Genomic DNA, 13,332 nt, shown 5'->3' with positions numbered 1-13,332 from the left:
AACTACTTTCTCGATATACTTTTATTCATATATTCATTGTTAACTTTAATATTTAGTGTGCTTTTCTTTGCTTACCAAAGACATTGTACAAGTAGTAAAAAAAATATGACATTGATAGATTTCCATGCAGTTGAGGTTGATCGGATCAATCTTAACTCTTTGTAAGAAGGGTCCTGCTGAATATGCTGAAAGACTTTTGAAAAATTGCCTTTAGACATGTAGGGGATATAAATCAAAATGAAGTAGAAATTAATGTCCTTTTATGAATGGAATGTTTTCTCAATCAAGAGCAATTACATTGAACTTAGCTGTAGGCTCTGTGTTCTCAAATTTGACATTGTATTCAATTTAATTGTCCCACCTAGGTAAAGTTTGGCGCTGGTAATTATACAATCGGCTTATCTTTGACAATTTGCATGATTTATTTTCCGAAAATTTGTTTTATATTATCGTATATCATTGCCCAAGCTTCTGGCCAGTACTATATAAACTCGGATTCAACATGTTCAATGTATACAGTGCGTAAGAAAAAAAAACCCGTTGCATTGTTTGATTGCTTTTATTTCTGCATTCAGAATATCAGATGTTAATTTACAAGGTAATATTTACAAATGTAATACATAAAAAATTGATAATATAGTTACAATATAAGCATTGGATCAACAATATTATTTTTTGAAAATAAAATGTATTGCTCATTAAACAAAATGGCCCGAATTCACAAAGGTGGTTTTAAAACTAACGGTTAAACCCAACGAACGTAGAGGGCAGCAATACTTTGCAGTATTGCTTTTAAGGAAGGTCCACTCGATACGCGCATACAATTGAAGTGCATTAACAATTTGTTAGGCATGCCAACGAAACCGCTAACCGACACAGTACACTCAGAGACCGGGGCAGCAGATCTGCCAAAGATTCCGATCTTAAGAAAAATGACAAAATTGAAGAACTTTTGACAAAAGATTCTCTTCGTCTGCGTCTGCGTAGCGATTGCGAAAATTCTATTATTTTTTGATAGATGGCGCTATACAGATCCTTACCGGTGTGTTGGCTCAGTTGGTAGAGCGTCCGTCTCATAACCGGGAGGTCGGGGGTTCAAAACCCCGGCCGCGTCAGACCAAAATAGTTGCTGCTACCCTGTTTGGCGTTCAACGATTAAAGGGATAGAGCCTCGTCGATCTGGCCCTGCACAGCGGCTGCCGGGCCCACGATCAATTGGACAGAGCAAATTTTCGGAGTATTTCATTTTATGTCTATTTCGCACAATAAAATATGGATTTTCATCATCATTTCATAATTTTCATTATGATTATTTTCGCAATTTTGGTACCCTTTTCGCTGTACGCGCATACATCGAACAATCGTGAAAGAACAACCCTTTTGCGTGCCTTTGCCATGTTTGTTAGCGAGCACTGCGTCCAACTTGTAACGTCAGTGGCCCAGGGGGATTTCTGCCCGCGAGGCAGGTGCATGCAAAGATAGGTATTGCGGTTGTGACCAAAGCTGAAGAAGTGCATGAGGTACCGAGTTACGATGACCGTGAGTATCATCAGCCATTTAAGCAGTTGAAATCAGATCACATTAATGAAAACGGTGTACTTTCTTCTTGTTTTGTATGGCCTAAAGGTTATTCGGTACAGCCATGCCCAAGCCTAAATTGGAACCACACCTTTCTTGCCAAAGCGTACTATGTCGTTCAAGAGCAGCTCACATACCCAGAACAGGTGAACGGCATCTGTGGTCCTTTGGGCACTGAGCTACTTGTCATTGACTCCCTGGAGGAAAATGACTTTATTGTTGAGAAGCTGAAGGCATATGAACCCAGTGGCGAGTCCAAGGTCTTCCTAGGATGTCCTGGAAATCAGTCACAACCGCCGAGGTACTTCAGTTGCAGGGGGAGTGATGCTACGTACCAAGAGTCGAGCTCAACAAGCAAGGGATTCTGGAGTAAGAATTTGGAATTTGCATTGTCCATAATCAGATTCAGACCCAGCTCCTTGTGTATGAAAACCATGGGTGTCAAAAGGGGTCCAAATACATGAAATAGGGGGTTTGGCGTCCATGGTCCCCAAAAGATTTTCAAGAAAGAAAAGGAAGTACTTTAATACGAACGGCTTTCAGTAAAGCTGTTCGTAACTTACGAATGACTTCTGCACGATTGTTGATCCTATCGTGCGCTAAATAATATATCCCCGACTAAAATTTAGGACCTCAGAACATGTTCCAGTCGTGCGTTTTGTAGTTCGAATAATTTTATATGCAACACACATGCACCCACACCCAGTCGGACATCAGAACTCCAAATATTAGTAGTTATGATGTTGTTGTTTTTTGCCATTGTCTACTCCAGTTTTCTTTCGGTCTGTAGTCATCACTTTAATCTCCTTTACTTGTAATGTTTTATCTTTCAATTCTTTTTATGCATGGCATTATTGTTCTAGACTGGCGAGGCGGGAAACCAGAGGCCATCCAAAGCAAATGCATTCTTTTAAACACAGAAGATGGCGCTTGGGTTGTGTCAGGCTGTGGTGCTTCTAGATCAAACTTTGTCATCTGCCAGTGTCAACGAGGAATTCCACCGGGCAGTAAGTGTTCCTTCAGTATAATGTAGTGACGAACTACACCTTTTCTACAAATTTTACGGATACTGTAGATGCGGATTAATCAAATTGAATATTTGAGTGAATTACCATTGGAATGGAACCGTAACGAGTTCTTAAATAAGAATTAATGGAAATTATTGCTTTATTAGGAGGAGTTAATGAAATTGTACATTTCCTCGATTCACCACGGTTATATTTGTTCAGTTCCGCAGAATTATTAATTGTTATGTTTTTGTTTAAAAAGGAACTATATTGTTAGAGAAATGCACGAACACCGATGTAAGTTGTTTCATTTGGTGACGCGTCGGGCAACACCCCATGCTATACGTTCGTGTAATAGCAGCCGACAGATGACTGGGCGCTATACGAACGTTCGTGTTGGCATAGCCAAGTTTAATTCGACCGTTTATGGGCATGCTGACGCCATGTTTAGGGCGTGACTTTACAATGGAGCTGACTTAGGGGCTTTGTTGTTTATCAATAAAACAAACAACTTCAACGCTAGACACCGTCTCTTCACGACTCGTGTATTGGCTTAAAAAAAGGATGTCGATATAGCGACACCAAACATACACTGAAAAAAATCCGGTGTTGATTTAACACCAGCCCAGAATATATACATGTCCACACCAGAGAAGTGTTAAACAACACCAGTTTGGTTTTTGATCTAACACCAGATATGTGTTTATTACCCCGACTTATACCGATTCCTGAATACCGTTCTTGCAGTAAACAATGATGCCGTGAGAAACTATTTAGATTAAGGTTAATAAGTGTCACCATAAGTTAAGTCCGGTATATTTACATGAATCTAATTTAATAAAGTTGTACGAAATTATTACACTGGCGATGGCCAAACACAGATGAACAGTGTATCATTGCTTTGGAAATAGAAGAGTAATGTTGTTCTTATTTTATCAATTTCTCAGCATTTACACATTTTCGGCTAGAGTCATTTTGCGCATTTTTTTATTACATGCATACCACAAATGGTTAGTCATTTCAATGGATACTGTTCGAGCTCATGGTTAGATCGTAACCACAACTGTCATTTATATTCAATTTAGATTGTTTTGTTTTAAGCTACCATTATATTTTCTTTCACAGTGTATGATGAGTGTTTCATCAGATGCTGTGTTCACACTGTGGCTAGTGGTACAGCTTTTTTCACTGTGTTCTCATTATAATGATTACAGTGCGATAACTCTCCCACCTACCAAGCTTTTAAAATTAATTTGAATGTTAATAGAGAAACAGAGTATAGGATAGCAAAAAAGCATGCAAGATAGACCAACTCTTCATTTCCGCAAATGGAGATTTGAGCTGTAATTTGCTATGAATGTTCATGGTTATCTGTATTAATCTCTATGTGATGTAATTCATGTCGCTCCTTTATTCCTTTTTCTTTTCTTTTTTTTTTATTCATTTTTTGGTTATATTGTAATGCAATGTGTGATATTCCATGTAATTTTTTAATTGTTGTTGTACATTCATTTTATCAATAAAACTGAATTATAAATGAATAATAATTACAGTGCGATACAATGGGTGATTTCAAGTCCGGTGTTGGCATTGGTGTTGAAATTTAGATTGCTTCCCCTAGCTCCAAAACTAATTCAGATTTTGTAAAACTGATCCAGATCACATGATTGACATCTCAACAACTAGTGAATGACTTTTCGGGACCATCTTCATGTTATTTTTGGTGTTGTAATCGTGTAAAAATTGACCTTACACCAACACCAAAAGGTCAACACTGAACTTGAAATCACCCAATGGGACACCCTTTCCCCTTTGTGATTATCGCTCAGCTATAATTACCCCCTGTAGAAGACAACATAAAGTTCTTCGTAGTAATTACATGTGTACTTTAATGCCTATTTTTTATCCGACCAATACTTTATTATATAATATTATTTGGAAATTATTATTTTGAATCGGCCTATTATACAATAATGTACTATTATACCATGTATATATATATATATATATATATATATATATATATATATATATATATATATATATATATATATATATATATATATTGACACCTCACAAATCCCCAATTTAAGAAACGTGTATGTCATGAACACATATAGCCTGAAAGAGTATGTTCTCTCAAATAATTTGATATCATATTTATGTGTTATGTCTTCACGCATGGGTAATCAGGAGGTATTCTTTGCAGTGATGTAGATTTTGATTTGCGCCAAATTAAGGCATGACTGCCACGAATGATCCCCAGATGCCAATGATGTCATAATAATAATAATAATGATAATAATAATAATAATATAGGATTTGTATAGCGCACATATCCACCTCGCTAGGTGCTCAAGGCGCTTCTATGTTATCCCGGCTTCCGATTCTGGTGCGCACAGCATTTTTGAGGAATTCCTTCCTGCCGGTACCCATTTACCTCACCTGGGTCGAGTGCAGCATAGTGTGGATAGATTTCTTGCTGAAGGAAAACACGCCATGGCTAGGATTCGAACTCACGACCCTCTGTTTGAAAGGCGAGAGTCAGAACCACTAGACCACTAGACCATTATTATTATTTATTATTATTATTATTATGTCATCAAAGACAGCTGGATTCATTTATTGCAGTCTTGTCTTACTTTGACGCAAATCAAAATTTGCATCACTTCAAATAATGCCCCCTGATCATCCAAACAGATACCACATAGATATTATATCAAATTTATTTATTTTTTATTTTTTATTTATTCATTTTTTCTTCTTCTCATTTGATTACATATATCTGTATTTGTACTTTGTTATTTTGTTATTTGTTGTGTTATCTATTTTTTGAGGGGCCCACATTGTACAAACATTGCTTTTGGTGGGTTCCTCCATTTCCATCTTAATTTAATTTCTATTGAAAAATAGTATACATATTTAAAACCTACAATGTGTTGCCCAAATTGTCTAAGTGTTTTTTTTCTTCACAACATATGTATTATTTTTTTTTTTGCAACGGATACAAATATTTATGTTTATATATGGTATACAATTTGTTTTTGTTTGATCGAAGTGAAATAAATAAATTTGAATTTTGAATTGAATTTTTGAATTATTTTGGGGAACATACTCTTCCAGGCCATATATAATAATTGTGTGTTTCTGACATATTTTTTCCCCCTAAAGGTAAAGTCCACCCTAGCAAAATGTTGATTTGAATAAGTAGAGAAAAATCAAACTAACATAACACTGAAAATTTCATCAAAATCGGATGTAAAATAAGAAACTTGTTGCATTTTTAAGTTTCGCTTATTTTCACAAAACAGTGATATGCACAACTCAGTGACATGCAAATGAATCAGTCGATGATGTCAATCACTCACTTAATCTTTTGTTTTTTATTGTTTGAATTATACAATATTTCGTTTTTTACAGATTTGACCATAGGGACCGACTTGACTGAACCATATAGTACTAAAAATGCTAATTCAACATGTTCAGGGAGGAATTAATCACTGTTTCACTTGACAATGAGGAGAAAGGAATAATATTTCATATAATAAAATACAAAATAAATAGTGAGTGGATGAGGTCATCAGTCTCCTCATTCGCATACCGACCAGGTTGTGCACATAACTGTTTTGTGAAATTAAGCGAAACTTTAAAATGTCATAACTTTCTTCTTTTGCATCCGATTTTGATGAATTTTTCAGTGTTATGCTTGTTTGATTTATCTCGTTTTATTCAAATCATTTTTTTTTGTTGGGGTGGACTTGTCCTTTAGATTGGGGATTTTTGGGGTGTCATTTTTTCTGACTCACACGGTATATATAATCATGTAATTTTGTGTTATTTGACTTTTCCCCTCATAAATCCACCCAGCTCTGGTGTCAACCCGATTCAATCAAATCACATTTGGAAGCAAAAACTGTCTCCAAGGAGATAGGATAATGAGAGTGGTGCCCGTTCACAGCTTCATTGAATGCGTAATGGAGTGTCAGTCTGACGTGAGTTGCTCCTCGTTCAACCTCATTGGCCAAAATGGGATAACCACGCGTTTATGTCAACTGAGCGTGTATCACTCAAGTGTTGTGGGCCTGACGAATTTCGTTTTCGACGAAACCTGCAAATATTACGAATTAATGCGCTAAATTTAATCTTTAACATACATCGAGGAAAGCTATACAGTAAAAACGCTGTTTAAGATTTTATACAACGCTGTTTACTATATGAACCTTAGAGTATTTGTTTAACCGTTTAAACAATCATGCTTAATTTATTGACAATTAGATATTGAAAATTAAACTTTGTTGCTTAAGATTTTAACAGTTGTTTAAACTGTTTAAACAATTACTGTAAGGTTCATATAGTAAACAGCGTTGTATAATTTTTTTTCTGTGTAGTTTTTCTGTCTATGGTTTGCATACATGTAAGACCCGTGTATTTAAACGGTTCTTGTGCATAAATATCTCATTTTCATCTGTCATAAAAGAAAGCAACGAAAAATTGACTTTACGTAGTGCAAGTCTTATTTCAGTATTGAATGTTTCAACTCTATGCCACTGATAGAATGATAGCTGACAGATGGAGTGATATATTAGATATGTGTGTAGTTGCAGTACAGCATTGTTAAATATGGGAGACAAATTATGGGTAGTTATTGTTATTTAATTTTTTTTTTTTTTTTGGGGGGGGGGGGAATATCGCGATAAAAGTAGGTGGTTTCAAACCGCCTCGATCACAAGAATCCCCGTTAAATTACGAGAACTTTTTTAGGCTGAAAAATACCCATTAATTATTCCTGCATTCACACCGCCCTGAAACATATCCTTCGGGATAAGTTCCTGAAGTTACGAGCATGCGCAGTATGGTCTAATAAGCAGGCAAGGCGCGAGATTCAAAATCACTAGCCCAGCAGCCACCCACGGCGCCGCACCCAACGACACGCTGGGCTAAAAGTTCCCGTAATTTGCTTTCACATCGCCAAAATACCTGCGACCTTGGAAAAATCCCCTCGAAAGTTCTCGTAATTTCGCCAAGTACCTACTATTTAGCGGGTATTTTCTTTCGGGGAAATTACGCGTAGTTTGCTCTCACATTACCAAAATACCTGATATTTTCTGATCGGGGTAAATTTCCCGATCAGAGAATACCTGGAACTGACGAACTTCGAGGCGGTCTGAAACCACCTAGTGACTTGGTTTCTAGTTTGGAGTTGATCTATTGTCGTTCAGTTGTCGCAAGTACGAGATTATTTAATGACCTCTACGGGCCACGACCATGCATCCTGTGTTCTGTCATTTTTTTTTTGGGGGGGGGGTGTTTAATTGCCCCCATGGGTAACTACTCCCCGTTTTATGTACATTTAAATTATCCATTTTGTTTAGTTCACGTTAGTAAATATCATTTTGTTATTGTCACTTTAACGACGAGAGCTTTCTTTGGAGTATGAGATAAAATTTATATATATGTATATATTTTACATTTTTATTTTAATTATTTTAGGGGCGGCAATCACCTTCGTTTTTGTGCCCCTCCACCAATAATAAAATCGCCGCTCTTTATAATTATTCCACATGCCTCTCAATGTTTGTATTTCTCTACAAATCTATCCCACTGTTCATGATCTCCGTCTCTTACTAGTTGGATATTTTATTCTTAATTACCAATAATTATGTAAGTTACATATTTTGGGCCATGATTCGTCCCCTTTTCCCCACGCGTGTTTCGTTTTTTTTTTCACAAAACACACGTTAACATGACTATTGTATTCACTGGCGGATCAGAGGAGGGGGGGGGGGGGCACAGCCGGCCCGTGCCCCCCCCCCCCCCTTGAGAGGCACAATCAAAATTTGCAATGTTAATATCGCGTTCAAACACAAGTCCCCCCTTGAAAGCGATGTCCCTTTTTTCTGCGCTTGTCAATTGTTTTTCGTGGACGAAATGTCCTTAAATTAGAGGTGAAAACTATTCTTTTCTTGCTTGTCAAATTTGCCTGGGGAAAATGTGCCCACTTTTTGAAAATGCTGGATCCGCCACTTACTGTAATTTGTTTGATAGGAGCACATCTTCAGCCAGTTGTCATAGCAACGACTGTATGAGGATGCGCATGAAGACGTCGGCAGCGTCGAAAATTTGAGGCTTTTAATAAATATTTGATTGGAAAAAAACAGTAATTGGATTTGTTGTGTTTGTTATTACTTAAGCCATGTTTTGAACAAAAAGGATATATATACAATATATATGTATGTATATATATATATATATACACACACACACACACACATATATATATATATATATATATATATATATATGATAAAAGTAAAAAATGTAACCTGGCTTTCATAAACGCTAATGAATAATATATAATATGAAAGAGAAAGGTATAGTCTGTTTTCAATCAATTTGCAAACTGTTATGGGTCACGCTGTGTGATAATGCATATTTTCATATATTTATTTTGACAAGAAATGAAATATGAAAAATTAATCTAATTACAGCCATTTACAAAAGTCAATGAGGCAACAGCAGTCAGACATCAAATTGGTTTAAAATAGTTAACAAAATCCGTACAACTGACTGAAATATTAAGAATTGTATATCAAATGAAAGCATATCATCTCATCACTCAGAAAAAAAGGAAACAAGTCATGATCAATTAAGCGTTGCGCGCTACGCTTCAATAATCACAGCAAGGTCTTAAAATATGCATTTTTTGCATTTCATGATTAATGATCGTTCATGCGTGACGAATCACAATTTCCAACTAGGTGCAAAACAATTGCTATACTTCCCTCTTTCATATGATATATATTATCTTATGATGGCCAACTTAGGATATTTTTTTTTGCTGTATGTAGTGTACATAAAAATCGTGTAGACACTGTGGGTCGTGTGGTCCAGTGGTTAGAGCATTGGACTCATATATATAGTCGCAAGGTTGTGACTTCGGATCCCAACTCTGCCATTGTAGCCACTTTGACAAAAATAGGCACGAGAGTGATATCTGTCGTCTATAACGTCAGCCACTATGACTGATTAACCTAGAGGTAAAATGTTTCCTCGGTAATTGGTTATATACCAACTTGGCGTTTACCAGCAAAATGCTGTCCGGCCGAGTTCCTGCGGGAGTTACCATAAACATAAACAGAATATATGTATGTATATATATATATATATATATATATATATATATATATATATATGTATACATATGTGTGAAATTATACATGTACAACAGCTTTGGCAACTCTTTTATTTAAATATTTTGTGAAAGAAATGGATGAAGAGAACAATGGTATGCGTAGCTTAAATCAAGGTTCCCCAGAGCTATCTGCCCTTTGGAAAAATTGGTAATGCCGAAAAAATGTGTCTGCCGGGAATCGAAACTGGGCCCCCAGCTTTGAACGCCGGTGCCTTAACCACTAGACCACAAAGACGAGTTAGTGGCTAGGGCGACCCCGATCCGATTGACCGTCAGATAGACAGATTTTCGACACTATACCAATTATAATTTCCTTTGTCGGGTGTAGGTGGGTTTTGAACAATAACGAGCCGCCATGCCTCAGCTGGATCAAAGCCATTGCTTTGATACAGTATACGTATGGGAGAAAGTATACAAATGTGTGAAATTGTACAAGTACAACAGCATTTGCAACTCTTTTATTTAAATATTTTGTGAAAGAAATGGATGAAGAGAACAATGGTAGGCGTGGCATAAATCAAGGTTCCCCAGAGCTATCTGCCCTTTGGAAAAATTGGTAATGCCGAAAAAATGTGTCTGCCGGGAAATGAACCCGGGCCCCCAGCTTTGAACGCCGGTGCCTTAACCACTAGACCACAGAGACGGGTTAGTGGCTAGGGCGACCCCGATCCGATTGACCGTTAGATTGACAGATTTTCGACACTATATTCGACACTAAGGCACCGGCCCCCAGCTTTGAACGCCGCGGCGTTCAAAGCTGGGGGCCCGGGTTCAATTCCCGGCAGAGACACATGTTCGGCATTACCAATTTTTCCAAAGGGCAGATAGCTCTGGGGAACCTTGATTTAAGCTACGCCTACCATTGTTCTCTTCATCCATTTCTTCCACAAAATATTTAAATAAAAGAGTTGCCAAAGCTGTTGTACATGTATAATTTCACACATTTGTATACTTTCTCCCATACGTGTACTGTATCAAAGCAAGAGCTTTGATCCAGTGTATTTTGGAACCAGATATGAATAACATATGTTGCGTTTGGTGAGCTGAAAGGGGGCTTTTATAGTATGTGTAGGGTGTAGAATTTGTGGCGCACATGGGGTGGGGGTGATGATTTTGAACATGTCCAAATCCTTGGATATCTTATCACTCATAAAAGATGTCAATGGATACACAGGCTGTTTGGTTTTGTTTTGTGTTGAAATTGTGCTTATTTCATGGATTGTATTGTGGTTGATAATGGGCGTTTTTTAGAGAGAGGTAGTGGTTTGAAGCTATGTTAGGATGCTGAGGATAAGATCAGGTTTCACTGCCCATGTTAATCATTAATTAAAGAGCAGAGAACGTTTGGCTGGAAAAGGGACAGTTGTTGATCAAAAAATTTGGGTGGTGAGAGTATGCACTGCCCATACAGGGAATACATCCTCTCACATTGTGTTTTTTTAGATTGGAAGTGAAAGTTAGTGGACTCACTTTAGTTGGAGATGTTTATGTGTGGATGTGTCCGACGTCCTACCCTGCCTGCTAAGTGCTAAGTTAGTGGTGGGCGCATGGGCGAGGATCGGCCGAGGCAGGTGCGCGCGCCTGCCCAATCGCCTAGCCCTAGCCCCGGGGGGGGGGGGGGGCACTCAGTATATAATGCATAGTGGGTATGTGCCGCGGAGGGGACCCCCATTTTTACACTCAAATTTCCGTTCCAAGGCATAGCATTTTTGTCTTATTGAGAAAAAGAACAAAGAAAGCCGCTCCAAGTCATAGCATTTCCTTCTTATCGAGAAAAAAGAAGAAAGAAATCCGCTCCAAAGCTTCGCATATTTTTCGTTACGCCGTTCCGGTCGCATTAATCTGCTACAATTTTGGTGAAAAGCGGCCGTAGAGCGCTTTTCGACCATCGCCTAAGCGCGAGCGCACCCGGCGGAGGCCGCGCTAGCTGCGTCATGCACGATTGCCCGTTCCATAGGGATGCATACGCACTCACAGAGATACGGAGATCCGTTCCGAGGACCCCCGTTTTCACAAACATTTGTAGTTCCGAAGCCCGTTCCGAGGACCCTCCTTTTTACAATAAGCCCGCTCCAAGGCCCCCGTTTTTTGCCTCGCCCGCGGCACACCCCTACCACTTTTTTGGTCGAGTGCCCCCCCCCGGGGCCCTAGCTTAAACAAATTCCAATCTTATCAACTAGAAACTTTCACTACAGGGTAATTTTTGACCGCCTTTTCTGGTAGTGATATAAGATTTTCACGATATTAAGTACTTTCTGAGATATACGACCGTCCACGAAATATGGTCACGCGCAAAGTAAGGTCTCACGACCATACTTTTCACTTACCCATCACCTGAATAATACGGCGAACAATGTCAATGATGACCCACATATGCGATATGCAGTGTGCACATATGTGATGCACTAAATATAGCTGCGTTTTCTTTTCCGAATAACAAACGTGTACGATGATCAAAACGAACAAGATAATTCTCAAATCGGAAAGTACCCGAGAGCAACAAAACCTCTGTACCCGGGGGACGTTTTTTACACTATGAGAAAACCTACTAAAAACAACAACGCCTGAGTATTCATTGAAAATAAAGAATAATAAATTAGTTGCTATTGATACCCATTCTTTTGTACGCACATATATCGCCCGACGATGAAACTTAAACCGGCTTTACGAGTTTTCTTGGACAATCATGTTGTGCATCTTTGAAAGGAAGTGGCTCCCCCCGAACGTATCATGGTAAAGGGGTAAAAAAAACCGTCATAAAAAAACGACATATAATAAAAAACCGTATTTTCTTTGTAATCAGTTTCAACTTTTTTAATTTCAAGTCAGTGATATGTAAGTTAAACCATTCAGTGTTGTATCCATGTATTTCCCCCCAAAAATGAAAAATGCCAACATAAAAAACGAGCGTAATTTAGTGACGACAAAGATTCTGCTAACGAAAGTTAATGAAATGTTCCGAAAAAGCTTAAGATGTGATGAGCGCCGCACACGGCGTTCCAGGAACAGGGCGTCCAGCTGAGGCATGGCGGCTCGTCATTGTTCAAAACCCACCTACACCCGACAAAGGAAATTATAATTGGTAAAGTGTCGTAAATCTGTCTATCTGGGGAACCTTGATTTAAGCTACGCCTACCATTGTTCTCTTCATCCATTTCTTTCACAAAATATATTCATATACATATATATAAACTCCTCAAAAAAGTTTGGAAATCTGACTTTGATCGATAATCTACCTCGGTTTTTAGTGAATATCAATATGTGATTAATATCACTGCATAGATCATTTAATTCTCTTTAAAATGATACCCTACATGATATGATTATGGTTCACATGGAGGTGCAGTGCCTTGAAATGTGGGGGCAAGGTCAAAATTCAAAAGTTGCAAAATGACACAATATTGGAAGTCACCGTTTATTTTTCCGTGGTGATGAGTGAGTTTATCAGCGGTTTCTTTTGAAATTTGATCGATAATCCCTCCTCGGTTTTAGTTAATATCAATGTGTATTTAATATCAATGAATAGATCATTTATTCTCTTTAAAATAATACCAT

The sequence above is a fragment of the Lytechinus pictus genome, unplaced genomic scaffold (genome assembly GCF_037042905.1).
Source record: "Lytechinus pictus isolate F3 Inbred unplaced genomic scaffold, Lp3.0 scaffold_20, whole genome shotgun sequence".
NCBI lineage: Eukaryota > Metazoa > Echinodermata > Echinoidea > Temnopleuroida > Toxopneustidae > Lytechinus > Lytechinus pictus.
This window is presented reverse-complemented; position numbering follows the sequence as displayed.